The sequence below is a fragment of the Triticum dicoccoides genome, chromosome 2B (assembly GCF_002162155.2).
Source record: "Triticum dicoccoides isolate Atlit2015 ecotype Zavitan chromosome 2B, WEW_v2.0, whole genome shotgun sequence".
Taxonomy (NCBI): domain Eukaryota; kingdom Viridiplantae; phylum Streptophyta; class Magnoliopsida; order Poales; family Poaceae; genus Triticum; species Triticum dicoccoides.
This window is the reverse complement of record NC_041383.1, coordinates 195,004,315-195,019,076: the sequence shown is the minus strand read 5'-3', so window position 1 is coordinate 195,019,076 and position 14,762 is coordinate 195,004,315. Positions and strand designations below refer to the sequence as shown.

The following is a 14,762-nucleotide window of genomic DNA, read 5'->3' as shown; positions in this document are numbered from 1 at the left end:
ACTCATGAATCATGATTGGATATGTATGTTGCTAGTTACCGACCAGATATCAATATAATTGAATTAGTCATCTATGTATAGTACGTGCTTCTTGAATTAGTCATCTATGTATAGTATGTGCATCGATGCATTCAATATCTGATGCTTGATGTTTCTCTTCTCACTATATACACGTACTCTACGAGTTACAAATTAATCATGTGGATATATACACCTCAGAACTGATGCATGTGTGTCCGAACTACTTAATTGTCCACAGCCAAGTATCAATAATTTCTCTTACTGTCAAGTGTAGCATCTAATGATCTAATATCTCTTATCATTCTCACAGGGTGATGCCAGTGGATTGGAAGAACACCATGTTGAAGAGAAATCAAGGATGATTACCGGCTTCTACATACTTGATTGGATACTTGCCTTTCATAATAAATAAAAACTTCGATTGAATTAAATATTTCTTAAGTACGACCTTCGTCTTGGACACTATGTGTAATGCTATCAGCATATTATCGGTACTGCATATTGTTGCTATACTGGTGATTTATAACTTTAAAATGCCACTCTCTAGTGTTATGCGCTTGGATGAAAACATGTTTTCATATTGTTTGCTTAGTAGAAATAAATCATGTCTTTGCACGTATCATCCGATAATTTTTGTTTGTTTCCGGTACAAATTTGCTCCGCCTCCGCTCCGAATCCGTAGTCCGACATAATCCGCATTCGAATCCGCATCCGGTCATTATCCGCTCCGCTCCGAATCCGGCCAAAAAAATGGTAAAGGATATGGTACAAGCATTATCCAATCCGATCCGATCCGTTTACATCCCTAATTGTGTCCGAATACTTACGACTTAGCCAGGGGCCTGACCCTGGGTTCCCACTCCTCGCTGCTGTTGGTGGCTGCGGTGGAATGGTACGGAAGGAAGGTTTTTCCCTTCTTGGACGCCTCGGCCTCCCCATGCGTGGCGGCCTTCCTCTTCTTTCTCCCCCCAGTAGGGGGGAGGGATGGATTTCCTCCTCCTCCTCGTCTTCGGTGGAGGAGTGTGTCTCGGTGTCTTCGGACGTCGTGTTCGGTGCAACCTTGCGCCAGAGATCATCTCTGGTCCCCGCGACCGTCTTCTTGGCCTTCTTCTCCGGCACCTCATAGGGCGCCGGAAACATCATCTTAGTTAGAAGAGGCGATTCTGGATCTTCAGGTAGCGGAGCCGGACAGTTAATCTGTTCCGCTATCGCTACCTAGGCCTGTAAAATTGGTATGGAGGCCGAGATTCCTCCCGCAGATGTGCTAGTAAAAGACATATCTTGCAAATATGAAAACTTACCGGATTGGCTCGACATTTTGTGCTGAGCCCGCGATCTTCGGTTATGGGTGGTGGTACCTCATTGGCCTTGAACAACACCTTCTAGACGTCTTCATGCGTCGTGCCGAAGAGCTCTCATAGTGTGTGGTGTTCGGACTGGTCGAACTTCCATAGATTGCAAATCGTCTCTGACACGGAAGAATCCGGCGGAGGAGCATAACTTGGACCACGTTGAAGAGCTTGATTTTCTTGCTTATCATATTTTGGACGCATGTCTGAAGTCCGGTCAGTTCTTCCGCTGAGCCCCAGGCTACGCCCTTCTCTTGCCAGGAGGTGAGCCGCATGGGGACGCCGGATCGGAATTCGAGGGCCGCCTAGTTGGCATCACGCGGCTCGATGATGTAGAACCACCCCGATTACCATCCCTTCACAGTCTCCACAAAGGAGCCTTCGGGCCAGGTGACATTGGGCATCTTGCCCACCATGGTGCCTCCGCACTCCGCTTGTTGGCTGCTCACCACCTTTGGCTTCACATTGAAAGTCTTCAGCCATAGGCCGGAGTGAGGTGTGATGCGGAGGAAGGCCTCGCACACGATGATAAATGCCGAGATGTTGAGGATGGAGTTGGGGCCAAATCATGGAAGTCCAGCCCGTAGTAGAACATTAGTCCGCGGACGAACGGGTGGAGGGGGAATCCTAGCCCGCGGAGGAAGTGGGAGAGGAAAACTACCCTTTTCTGGGGTTTCGGGGTAGGGATGATATGCCCTTCGGCCGGAAGCCGATGCGCGATGTCTTCGGACAAGTATCCGACCTCCCGAAGCTTCTTGATGTCCTCCTTCTTAACGGAGGAGGCCATCCACTTGCCTCCCGCTCCGGACATGTTCGGGATGTTTTTGCGGACAAGGTGAAAGCTTGAGCGTTGGAGCTCGAGAATGGATGGAGCAGAGGAAGAAGAAGGCATGTGTGAAGGAAGGGGAATCCTTATCTCTTTATAAAGGCGGCAGAAGTAGTCATGTGCCTCCCCACTTGCCCTAGAAACTCTCTTATTCCCCAAGCGTCACGCTAATGACGCGGTTGGGTTACCCACACCCATATTGATGAGAATCTCGTGATAAGGGGACACGATCTCTGCTTCGACAAGACGTGCCAATAAAACCACCTCGCAAGATGTGTAGTAGTAGGTTGAAAAACGGTTCAAATAATGACCGGGCCACGGCGTGATGTCACGCTATGGAAATGTTGTCAGCAGATTAGACTCGTGGAATATTGTACTCTCTATAGTGGTATGTGGAATTTGTTTTGCAGAGCCGGACACGATTCTTGTGTTCAAGATCTACTTTGGAGTATTCGGAGAAGGAACCCACCTTGCAATGCCGAAGACAATTTGCGCGTCGGACTCATCGTCATTGAAGCCTGGTTCGGGGGCTACTGAGGGAGTCCTGGATTAGGGGGTCCTCGGACAGTCGGACTATATGTTTATGCCGGACTTATGGACTATGAAGATACAAGATTGAAGACTTCGTCCCGTGTCCGGGTGGGACTCTCCTTTGCGTGGAAGGCAAGCTTGACAATTCGGATATGTAGATTCCCTTCTCTGTAACCGACTCTGTGTAACCCTAGCCCCCTCCGGTGTCTATATAAACCGGAGGGTTTAGTCCGTAGGACAAGAACAATCATAATCATAATCATAGGCTAGCTTCTAGGGTTTAGCCTCTACGATCTTGTGGTAGATCAACTCCTGTAATATTCATATCATCAAGATCAATCAAGCAGGAAGTAGGGTATTACCTCCATAGAGAGGGCCCGAACCTGGGTAAACATTGTGTCCCCCGCCTCCTATTACCATTAGCCTTAGGCGCACAGTTCGGGACCCCCTACCCGAGATCCACCGGTTTTGACACCGACACCGGGGATGCTGCGAAATAGACAAGAATACACCTTCAAAAAGGATAATGATTCTGTGGCGCCATCATCGTCCAATCCGAAGAATCATACTTTGGGTTTCTGGTAGTGCTTGAAGAGGGGGCAGACGCCTCCAATGAGGGGACGACACTCATCGGTGTCGCCGATGCAAACACGGACAAGCTGAGCGGGGTTTTCCCCTGGCCTTGGTCGAAAACCAGGAATCGGAGGTCAAGACGTTGGTCGAAAACCATCACCACAAGAATGGGAGCCGCGTCAGACACACGAGACTTAAACATGACGGGGGACGGAGCATCAAGGAGGCTGGAGTTATGGAGGTAGCGGGGCGGAGGGGGCCCACAAAGGGGATGAGATGGTGATCTACGAAGCTGGCGAGCCAGGAACTAGTGGGGACGTAGATCCGAGCCATTGGGGTCGGGGCCGCCAAGCTACCGACAAGCCAATAGGGCTAGAGGAGATGAAACCTCCAGAGCCTCGGGCCCGACGCCGCGGCGGAAGAGATACCGGCAACCCATGGACATTGGAGAATGCGGGACAAGGGCTGCTGGGGCCGGAGCTACACCGACAAGAGATCCACTGTGAGGGCACAAGTGCCCGCCGAACGCCAGGCCGACGCGTCGCTAGGGCAGCCGCCGCTGGGGAGACACCAAGGAAAACTCACGAAAGGCCACAAACTCGGAGCCATGGCCGACAATCGGAGGAGAAAGGACGCCGCTGCGGCACCACGAAGGGTGACCCGAGCAAGGGCATCCTGGGATATATTCACCAAGGCGCTACAACATTGTCATTTCACTTGTATAAGTGCAATCTCAAGCTTCTAGAGGCGGTTGAGATGCTTTCGCCCTGCTTTAAATAAAGCAAACAACCATACAACCAGATCCAGAGTGACAAAGCAGCTAATACGACTAGGGCAACAACACAATCGCGCCCAAAGTAAGCATAAAAGAAATAAGGAAAAGGACACCTAGTGGCAGTAGGCACAACGGCACTACGGAGAGGAGAGGCGAAGCGCGGTAGCCAGAAGCGCATCTAGTATGAGCCCAAGCCGGACACGGTCCCACTGTCTAGATAACGGGTGCCAGTGTTGCAAGAAAGCAAGGAATTCGAACAACGGGTCAGAGCCCTGTCGCGGGATGACCCTCTCAATCACCCTTTTATTATACGTCATTCATAAAATCCATGACATCGCCACAAATATAAGCCAGAATAGGCGAGGTTTTCGCCCGGTCTAGTTAGCCGTGGTTTCTAGGAACTCCGCAAGGTCTAGGGCCTTCAAGTTAGGCCCGACCCCTCGCGGACGAAACTCCAAAGGACACGCGCTGCATTGCACGCGGACAAAATGTGGGCTCTGGTCTCCGGGACATCACAAAGGCGGTTGGGATTGAGGGTGTATAGAAAATTTGTAACCTTCGTTAGCTAGCTAGCTAAGATTGGATTAGCCCTTATCTAACTCAAACTGATCAGGTTGTTCACCTCGATTTGGTTGTTGTAACCGTGTATTCTTGGCTATGTAGATGGAGATAATTAAGTGGGCCTTTGAGACTTGAGAGATGCCTAATTCGCAAAAAAAATAAAAAAATCGCCTCACATTACTAATGTCGAGCTTCACATTTCCTTCAACCTGCACAGGAGGACGTATGTGAATCGGAGGTTCTGCCACGCATATCAAGAAGGTTAGAAGGGTACTGTGCTGGATTCCTATTGTCCACGTACGGTGTAGGTGCAGGTAAAGTTGCAGTTGCAGGGGGGCGCGGGCGGTGCAGCGCGTCAGGCTCGCGCGGCTAGCCACACCGCGCGTGCTTTGCCGTCTGGCGCGTCCTTATCTGGAGCAATTTCCCGTTTGAAACGATTATTGCCCCGAAGAAGACGTTGCCGCTCATTTTCTGGCCACTTGATCAACAAAGAATTTCTGCCCTATAAACAGTTGACGCACGGGTCATGCTGTGTGTAAGTAACTAAAGCTAGTGATCGAGGACACACCTACATACGTAAGAGCATTTCTAGGAGTATCCCTAAATCCTTAAATCTGTAAAAATAACTGCTTTTTTATAGTTTGGACAGAAAAAAGTGCGTAGACTAGAACCCTTTAACCCTTAAACTCTTAAATTTTTTTAGAGGCCCAACCCTGAAACACATCTTCAACCTGTAAAAGTGAGGGTTTGGGAGGAAAACATGGGTCGACCTGCAATCCTAGCAACGACGCGCGGGAGGAAAGTTTCATCCTCCCCAACCTCCGCGCCGCCGCCGCCGCCGCGCGGATCCGGCCGCCCGCCGCCGTCCCCGCCGTCCCGCCGGCGCCTCACGCCTCGGCCGCGTCCATCCCCGGCCCCGGACGGCCGCGCCTCCTCCTCTCCGCGCGGATCGCCGCCCCTGCCCGCCCTCCGCCGCCGGAGGTGATGCGCCGCGCCGTCCCTCCGTCATCGTCGCGGCCCGCGGTGAGCAGGGCGAGGCGAGCGGCCGCGCGCGCGGCTCAGCGTGAGGAGGGCGCGGACGTCGGCCACGGTAGCAGGCACTCAGCAAGCCGGTCTCGGCAGAGAAGAAATCATAGGCCACGCCTCGGTGTTTGCCACTCTTTGCACCGCGTGGGGCATGCCCACGAGCTGTTTGATGCTTTGCGTCAACGAGTTCGAGCAGGCCTAGTTCTTGGTTCATCCACATGTTTATCAAAAGCAATATGTTTCTTGTGTCAGGAGGTTTCCGAGAAATGATCGAGGTATACATTCACTAATCAGTTGCACTAACGGTACTTTTGGAGTATCAGAACATGGTCAAATTTGTCCGTCCTTATAAAATCGTCAAACTTTGATAATTGCTATATTTGTATGTCACACCAAGCTTTACTTTTAGCATATCTATAGTTTGAAGACAGACATTGGTGCTAAAATTTTCATCTATATTATCTGTTGGACCATTAAACAAGGACATGTTTCTTCTTTAGATCTAAAAACATTGTAATTTAATTCGAACAATTATTGTAATTTGCTCAAACATTGTTGTAATAATTTGAATGATTATTGTGATATGTGAAATGACAGTTTTAAAGGTTGGGGTTGAGGCAAAGACTAGAACCCTCAAATCCAACCCTTAAAGCAGTTTAAGGGTTGAGTTTAAGGGTTCTAGTATTTGCCCCTGTTTTTCAACCCTTAAAAGTGTCAAAAAGTGACACTTCTCAACCCTTAAAACTGCTTTAAGGATTTGAGGGTTTGAGGGTTTTACTAGTAATGCTCTAACGTACGTACGTACGACTCATGTCGCCGGCTGTTGCACCGCCCACCGTCGAGGTCGGGCCTGATCCACCGGCTCAGCATCCCGAGGTAGAGATCATCACCATGCGCGTGGTTTCGGCAGCGGAACATGCCGACGAGGCCGAGCCGGCGGTAGATACCACCAGCTTATCGTGTCCAGTACTGCTGCTTCCCACGTCATCCTTGGCAAAGGGCATGCACGTGCTGCTCGTCCAGCCCGCGGCGGACTCGCCGCCGGCCGTTGTCCAGGATTCGTTGGTCCCCGCCAGCCGCAGGGACGACGCACCAGCTGTTCAGCAGGCGAGGGATAAGGACGCCCGCAACAGCAAGGCCGCCAGGGAGCTCCGGGGCTGGCTGATGGCCCTCGCCACCGTGATCGCCTCCATCACCTACGCCTCCGGGCTCAACCCGCCCGACGGCTTCCAAGGCGGAGGTGGGGACAGGGTGACGCCCGTCCTCCGCGCCACGAGCCCCAGGAGGTACACGACCTTCTACTACTGTAACACGGTCGCCTTCGCGCTGTCCCTCTCCATCGTGCTCCTGGTGGCCAGCCAGGACCTGCGGAGGCTGGCCAAGATCAAGGTGATGGAGATCATCGTGGCGCTGGACGTGCTCGCGCTGCTCATGCTTACATCGTCGGCTCCACGTTCGGGTTGGAAGAGCTCGGTGTTTGCGCCGGGCTGGTGCTCATCGTACCAGTGGCCCTCGTCGTCATGTCTTCTCGCTTATGTGGGAAATACTTCTGGGACGAACTATGAATCTCTCTGATAATAAATTATTGTACCACTAGAAAATATGCCCGTGCATTGCAACTGAAAAAAACTTCGCACACCTCTAATCCAATAATCATGGGTCAAGACTCGTGCCTTCCCCATCAGCCCACATCCTTTATTTTAACATGGCAATCCACGCATATTGCTTCTTATTTTCCTTCTCACCTTCGCCGATGGTGGCATGGCCGCATTGTGAATGCAGAGGAGCAAACTCCTACATGGTATTTTTGGTAAAATTTCGTGTTTTGACCCTTTTCTAAAACCTATTCGAGATCTGACCCTGGGTTGAATTTTTTTTGAGATCTGACCCTTTTGCTAACAGCCTACCGTCAAACGGGCTGGCGGTAGGAAACATCGCTACCGCCAAACGGGCTGGCGGTAGGCTGCACAACCCTACCGCCAAGGTGCTTGACGGTAGGCACGAGCACGCACTGTGTTCAATACTTACGAGGTTTTTGGCGGTAGGGCATGCAACCCTACCGCCAGGGTCCTTGGCGGTAGGCTGTTATACCCTACCGCCATGGTCCCTGCCGGTAGCAAAAGGGTCAGATCTCGAAAAAATTTCAAACTAGGGTCAGATCCCGAATAGGTTGTGGAAAAGGGTTAAAACACAAAATTTAGCCGGTATTTTTCGTGTGTGTGTATTGTATATCGAGAAAGTAGTATTGAATTCCGCAACAAAATAATTATTTTAAGAGGGAAAACATATAGGCAATTCAGTGAAGGATACAAAGCAAACCACACACACGCGCAAGACACAAGAACAAACCAGAGATGGAAACTTGCAGAAAAGACCTAAAAAAACAATAACTGCATCCTCATGCATAGATATAAACCTACGGATGTACCGGCGTTGATATTGCAGGACCAAAATTTATTATGTACATTAAATTGTGCACAAGAGATAACATACCTCAACAGGTGTGTATAAATATATCTTGATTTGTTGGTCTGTTGAACTGGATAGAAGTAGTTTGTCATGGCCCTCGTCACTGTCGTCGATTCTATGCCAAAGCTAGCAGGTCTCATCTACCGAGTTAATATAGAGGATGTAAGGGAGAACATATATATGTTCAATGGTGGGAACGTACTTACTCCCTCCGTCTCAGTTTACAAATCTTACGCGTATACCTAGGTTGCTAATTCTATCACCTTAATATAAACTATATAACATAAAAATTATACCTTTTAAAAATAGAACATCTGGAATTTATATTGGTATATTTTTTATAATATATGACTTGTATTAGGTTGGTTAGATTGACGACCTAGGGATACACACATACTCTATAAACTGAGAGAGAGGGAGTATCAATTAGTGGCACTGGCCAGTCTCGCACTACAATCCATCACTTAGTCAGTGTTGACCGGCACAGGCAAATGTGAGAGTAGCAACAACGCTAGGGAGAGGAGGATTCTGCATCTATTATCAACGCATGTTTATCACGAATCAGTCATAGTAGGATCCGATAGGTGTGATTTGCAGCCACAACGAATTCGCCGCCACTTAGGTCTCCGCGCGATTGCAATTTGGGAAAATACAATCGAGTGTAGCTGAGCAGAGGAGGAAGGCCAGTCATGTTGAACGGACATGGAATCAGACTCCCGTTGTTAGTTGTACGGCCCAAAATACACTGCCGATGAAGCCATCCGTGGGCAGCAGAAACACCTTGCTAGAAATTGCCACTCTGTTGTGTTATTGCCCATCCGCTAGGGGCAAGCCCCGCACTTCTCCGGATTGGGATCTTGTTGTAGAGTGGAACCCTAGGTGGAGATCTTTCACGAATTGAAGGGGGAATCCTTAAGAACAAGATGAACACACGAGAGAAAACAAGAGGAACACTCAAGAATAAGTCTAATCATACATCCACTAGACCAACAATCACACAAGATCCACAAGGTACATGAACAATCAAAGGGAAACAAGGTACATGGTAGAGTTCATCCCAAATCCTATGAAGGAGATGGGGATCCTTCCCCAAGGAGGAGGTCTTGATGTTTGGTCACTCCAAGAGGAGGTCTTGATCTCCTAGTGGAGTGGATCCATGGAGCAAAGCTCACAAATGTCTATCAAATACTTTGCTATCCTCTAAATGAGCTAGGGAAGGGGTATATATAGTCTAGGGACCCAATAAGAGAAGGAGGGGGGATATATGGGTAAAAACCCAAAAAGGCACGCAGGCCCTCAGAGTGGACCGGGCACCCGGGGGAAAACCGGCCGGGCACCCGGACCGGTCAGGGCCATCGCCCGGGGGTGGCTGAAGGGGGACCGGGCACCCGGGGGTTGACAGCCCGGGCACCCGGGGGTGGCAGATGGCGCCCAGGTGAGGAGGGGCTGGGCACCCGGGGCCGAAGGTGGGGGCACCCGGGCCGGCGGCCTATGGCTGGGCGGGCGGCCAGGCACCCGGGGTGGCCTGGGCGGCGGCTGGGCCATGTGAGACCGGGCACCCGGGGCCTTGGGCCGGGCACCCGGGACTGGCTGGGAGCAGCGCCAGGGGGGGCCGGGCCTCCGGGGTCAAAGTGCCCGGGCACCCGGAGTGTCGAGAGCCTCTCCTTCTTCTCTCTTCTCGTTCTCTCCTCCTTCTCCATGGTTGCTTGAACCTCCGTCCTCGTGTCCTCCCGATCATCTCCTTGGTACCTAACAAGGCACAACGTTTCTATTTGAGGTAGGAATCAACTCTCATATGAAACCGAATGGAGTTTGAAGAGGAAGGAGTCAACCTCGGTTTCGGTGGCACGTGCGTGTGCTCTTGTCATCGGTCTTCTCCGTCCTTGCGGTGGTGGTGTGACGTGCATGGTGATGGTCGAGGGATGCTTCGCATCATCTCCCCCCTTGGGAGAGATCCGTCCGCGGATCGTGATCTTCATCACCATGAGGAAGAGAAGGCGTTGCCATGTAAAAGTGGACAACCACCAAGCACGTATCATGTTGAAGCTCGAAATGGCCACTCTCCAATGTCGCACCGTCTTGTAATTCCTTCAAAAGGAGCAAATATAACAAGCACTTGGAAAAACAAATGTGGTTGGCATTAAAGAAAAACCAAGCATTCAAGAGGTGATTCACCCAACAAGTGTTGTCATCAAGCATAGCATATGGTGTGACAAGGGAGTGTGGCATGGCATGTAAGTACGTAAACTGAGAAAAATCAAGGACATCATGGAAACGAGCATGTAAATGGGAGGGAGCGATGCAAATATGTGTGTCAAGAGAATAAGCATCTACCTCAAGATCATAGTAAACACGCATAAAGCACTCAACAAATGATCTATGGTAAGCATAAGAATCATTCACAACACCAAAGAAGATGATATGTCTAAACACATTCAAGTGCAAGACAATCCGATCATAATGTGCACATGGTCTAGTGAAAATCAAGTGGCACTCAACACGATAGCAAGAGCAATTGTTCATCATGTGTGAGGCAATCAAATCAATCATGTGATAAGCCATGGGACATGGCATAAGTGAAGTAACGACATTGTTGCAACCAAGCATGTTATAGGACCAAGTAATCCAAGAATTGGATGCAACATGAGAAAGCATAGGAATCAAGTCGTGTGAACTAGTGGATCGAGGATGCAACGCACTAGAGGAAATCATGGCAATCATGTCATGTGAGCAAACAAGATATATAGGCAATGCACATGACCTATCGCGAGCACGCTCATAATGCAAGATCATAGTATCATCATAGGAATGGATCACAAAGGAAACATGGCAAAAACAAGCAATATCTCCACCAAGCTTGCAAATACACATGCACTTAGTAGGATCAATCATCATGTGTAATTCAAAGCATGGGTCACAAATGCATGGCAAAGGCATAGGAATGAGCATATCATGTAAAGTGAACATGGCAATATGGGCATATATAAAGTGAGAAGTGGTAAATAACTCATAACCAAGTGAGAGCCATGTAGAAGAAATGCGCGAAGTCCTTGCGCGAAGAGAGCGGTGGGAAAGACACTCCATGGAATCCCAAGTCATCGTTGCTCTCGAGAGCTCGTTTTGTCAACTCATGGGATTGCGAGGTTGACAAGTATTCATGGGTACCTACACAAAAGAGACACAAACCAAAGAAATTGTGTTCGTGGTAAATGCACACATCATTCATCATGATGTGTATGTGCACGTGTGAGTTAGTACAAGATAGGCATCACTCAAAGAAATTTGATGCATGGTATAAGAACATGTCATCCATCATGAAAGAATAGTTGTTATGTATGACACAATGGAGACACAAATTGAGAATGCAAGTATATGGCACATCACTAGCATGTTTATTCATGGGGATCATATGGTGCACACAAGTAGTGGGATCATGCAATGGATAGGATGAATCAAAATTTCCTAAAATGTAAGAGAAAACTATGGGGGGGGGGGTCCTCATGAGTATTTGGGAAAACATCACATGGAGAAAATGGAGAGCATCCAAAACAATGCATATCCGAAGCTAGGTGGTCATGGCATGGCATATGAGATAAATGATGCAAAGGGAGCATATCAATATCATCACAAGAAAAGCAAATGCCAATAACCATGGGCTTGTCATCTATGCCATATGTGCAAATTGGATTAATTTTAATGGCATATGCATAGTTACTATGATGAGATTGCAAATAAGACATATGATTGATCTCATGCATAGCATATGACAAGTCAAGCGGATTATCAAACATAATGTGACCAAGAGAATTATCACAAGAAATCCTATGTAACATGGCATAACTAATAGACTCCTCATCGCAATCATCAAACTCATCATAAATGGGTAAATCATTGCATGGGGAAGTCACACTAGCATGAAGCATGGTAATAGATGGATCAACATCATGCAAGAAATCAATGTCAAGAATGTCCACTAGTGGGACAAGAGCATCATCTTCACCTATGTTACCTTGTTCATTCCACTCAAGTGGTGTAGGTGAGGTGGCAAAGACCAAATGGTGGTCATCATCTTCATCTTGATGGAACCATGTGGGGGGTGCATCATATTCCACCATGGCCATCATCTTGTCCAAAGAAAGGACAAAGTCATAGAGGATCGGCGCGTTATCATAAATGGGACCTAGCACCAAATGAGAAGACACAATAGAGGTAGAGGTTAAGTTGTTAGAAATCGAAATGGCCTCACATGCCCTATCAACTACCTCACACTCTCTATATGGTGGTGGCTCACTCACTCCCTCAAGGTAGGTGCACTCAATGTCACATATGGTGGAGTCATTCAAATCACTCAAGTGGTGGTGGTGGTGGCTCTCCTCACATGGGAATTGGCGCAACTCATCATATATGGGGCTAGTGGTGAAGTCACTCTCACTCTCAATATGGTGGCACACGTCACTCAAGTCATCATACGTCGCCGTGGTCGAAGGGAAAATCCCATGCTCAGCCATCTCGTCGTCGTCACCGTGGATGAAGGCTGAAGATGGCACATCATCGCTCTCATCATGGATGAAGGCCGAAGATGGCACAACATCACTCTCGTCATGGATGAAGGCCGATGTAGGTGTACTCGTCATAAGTAGGCGAAGATGCCGTACGTCCAAAGGCGAAGATGCCTTGAGAACACTTGGCAAAGATGCCGAAGTGGTCGTAGTAGTCGTAGCTCCATCTTGGTGGTGCTTGTCTCGCGGTCTTCTCTAGTGCTCATGATGTCTGGCCGTAGCTTGATGTAGAGATTTTTGGGACTTGTAGGTGTACGCATCGCGAGCAGCTTCATCTTTATGGTGTCGTAGTGCTTGAGCTCGATGATGTTCCGAAGATTGGCCACTTGAGCGTCGCCGCCTCGAAGATGATGAAGGGGAAGAAGACTTATAGTTGGCCATCATGTCTCGTACTTGATCCCTTTGTTCGGCTAACTTGGTGTCGAGGTAGTCCCTTATCCTTGCTTTGTTTTGGCGAATGTCGATGGCGAGTCGCTCAATGCCTTGCATTGCTCGTTGTAGTCCGAAGATGGACGTTTTGGAGATGTAGTTGTTCGCGTTGTCGTTGTCGTGGAAGACCGGAGATGAAATGCCTTGCCTATCCATCACAAGACTCGAGTAGAGGTTTGTAGGAAATGAGATAAACAATACCAAGTTACCTTTTCCCAAAGTTGGGGATGTATCCCATTTCACTCAATGTGAGATGAAAGAATAGTGGAATTGGTACCGGACTTGTTCACTCACACCTATCAAGTAAAGCTTATAGTGGAGCTCGGTGAGGATAGTGGCACAAAAAATTGATGCAAAATGTTAGCAAGAGTTAATAATGTTGGAAAAGATTCACAAATTCGCAAGTGAAACAAGTAGACCAATAGCAATATGTGGCACACGGAAACACACACACGGATAGATAAATGGGGTCGTGCAACCAGGGAATGAGCACAAAATGTGGAATCCACGGAAAATGCTCGTGTTGCACAACTCAAGAGAGACGCTAGCATGATTGCTCAATAGGCGGATACGACACTTGTGCACAACCTATAAGATGCAAAATGTATGAGCTTTCTATCCCAAGTATGCTATGTGTATGATGTTCCCGATGTTCTTCTCAAGATGATCCAAGATGATCGGATATGACAATCTTATGTGCAATGTGGTATGATGCTATGGCTCTTGCTCACAAGCTTCTTTGCTCTCTTTTTGCTTAAAAGCTTATTCTTTTTTTTGTATGGCCACTTATGCGAAATGCACAAACTAAGATAGCAATTGTGTATATGCGGGAACGATCTTGTGACACAAGGGATGATATGATGATACCATGATGATACCAATATGATATGGTATGTATGCAATAGAAGGTACGGATCACTAATGTGCACAAGTAACATTGCCGGCAATACTCAAATGGCTAGTCTCGATAGGAAAGTGAGCAAAATGGGCTAAGGGGTTAACAATGTAATGGCAAGAATGTACAATGATAGGATACCACAATACCAAGATGATATAGAGGGTACCGTTCTTGCTTACGGTTAGGGTGTCAAATTGGTGAAGTGGTCAATGTCGATGACGACCTCACGGCGATGATGAGTGGCGGTGTTCTTGATGTAGATACCAATATGATGTAGACCCGTCCCTAAGTAGCCAAAACACCTTAGGAAATGGTAAAAAACCGCGAACTCAAAATCTCAAGGAATATGTCAAATGGTGGTAGCGGAATGCGTTGGTGGTTCCAGAGTTAGCAATGCGGAAATGGTGGTGGTGGCTGATGACGAAGCAACCGTCCCTAAGTAGCCGAAACACCTTAGGAGACTCAAGTCACCACTCAAGCAACCACAAATGCTATATGGATCAAAAATGGGTTAAGTTGCGGGAAGTTATGGTGGTTTTGCGGATGATATGGTGGATGACCTATGCAAAGATGCCAAAATGCCAAATTTTTGATGGAGTCAAATGTTGTTGGAACCTACCTATATGGATGGGGGATGTCAATAGCTACTCAACGAGCTAAAGAACATGAAAATCGGACTTCGGGAGCAAAAGTTATGGCCAAAACATAAAGTGCACGCGGCTGATTCTAGGGGTGCGGGTGCCCG

General features: G+C 48.3%; 1 long non-coding RNA gene across 1 annotated transcript in view; it reads left to right on the top strand.

The window, feature by feature from the left end:
• The window catches only part of LOC119360793, a 1,341-nt gene extending 872 nt beyond the window's left edge, over nt 1-469 (top strand). The window contains exon 3 of the long non-coding RNA XR_005172801.1: nt 343-469. This is a non-coding gene — a long non-coding RNA (uncharacterized LOC119360793). The remainder of the gene's footprint in view (nt 1-342) is intronic.
• Nucleotides 470-14,762: the final 14,293 nt, after the last annotated feature.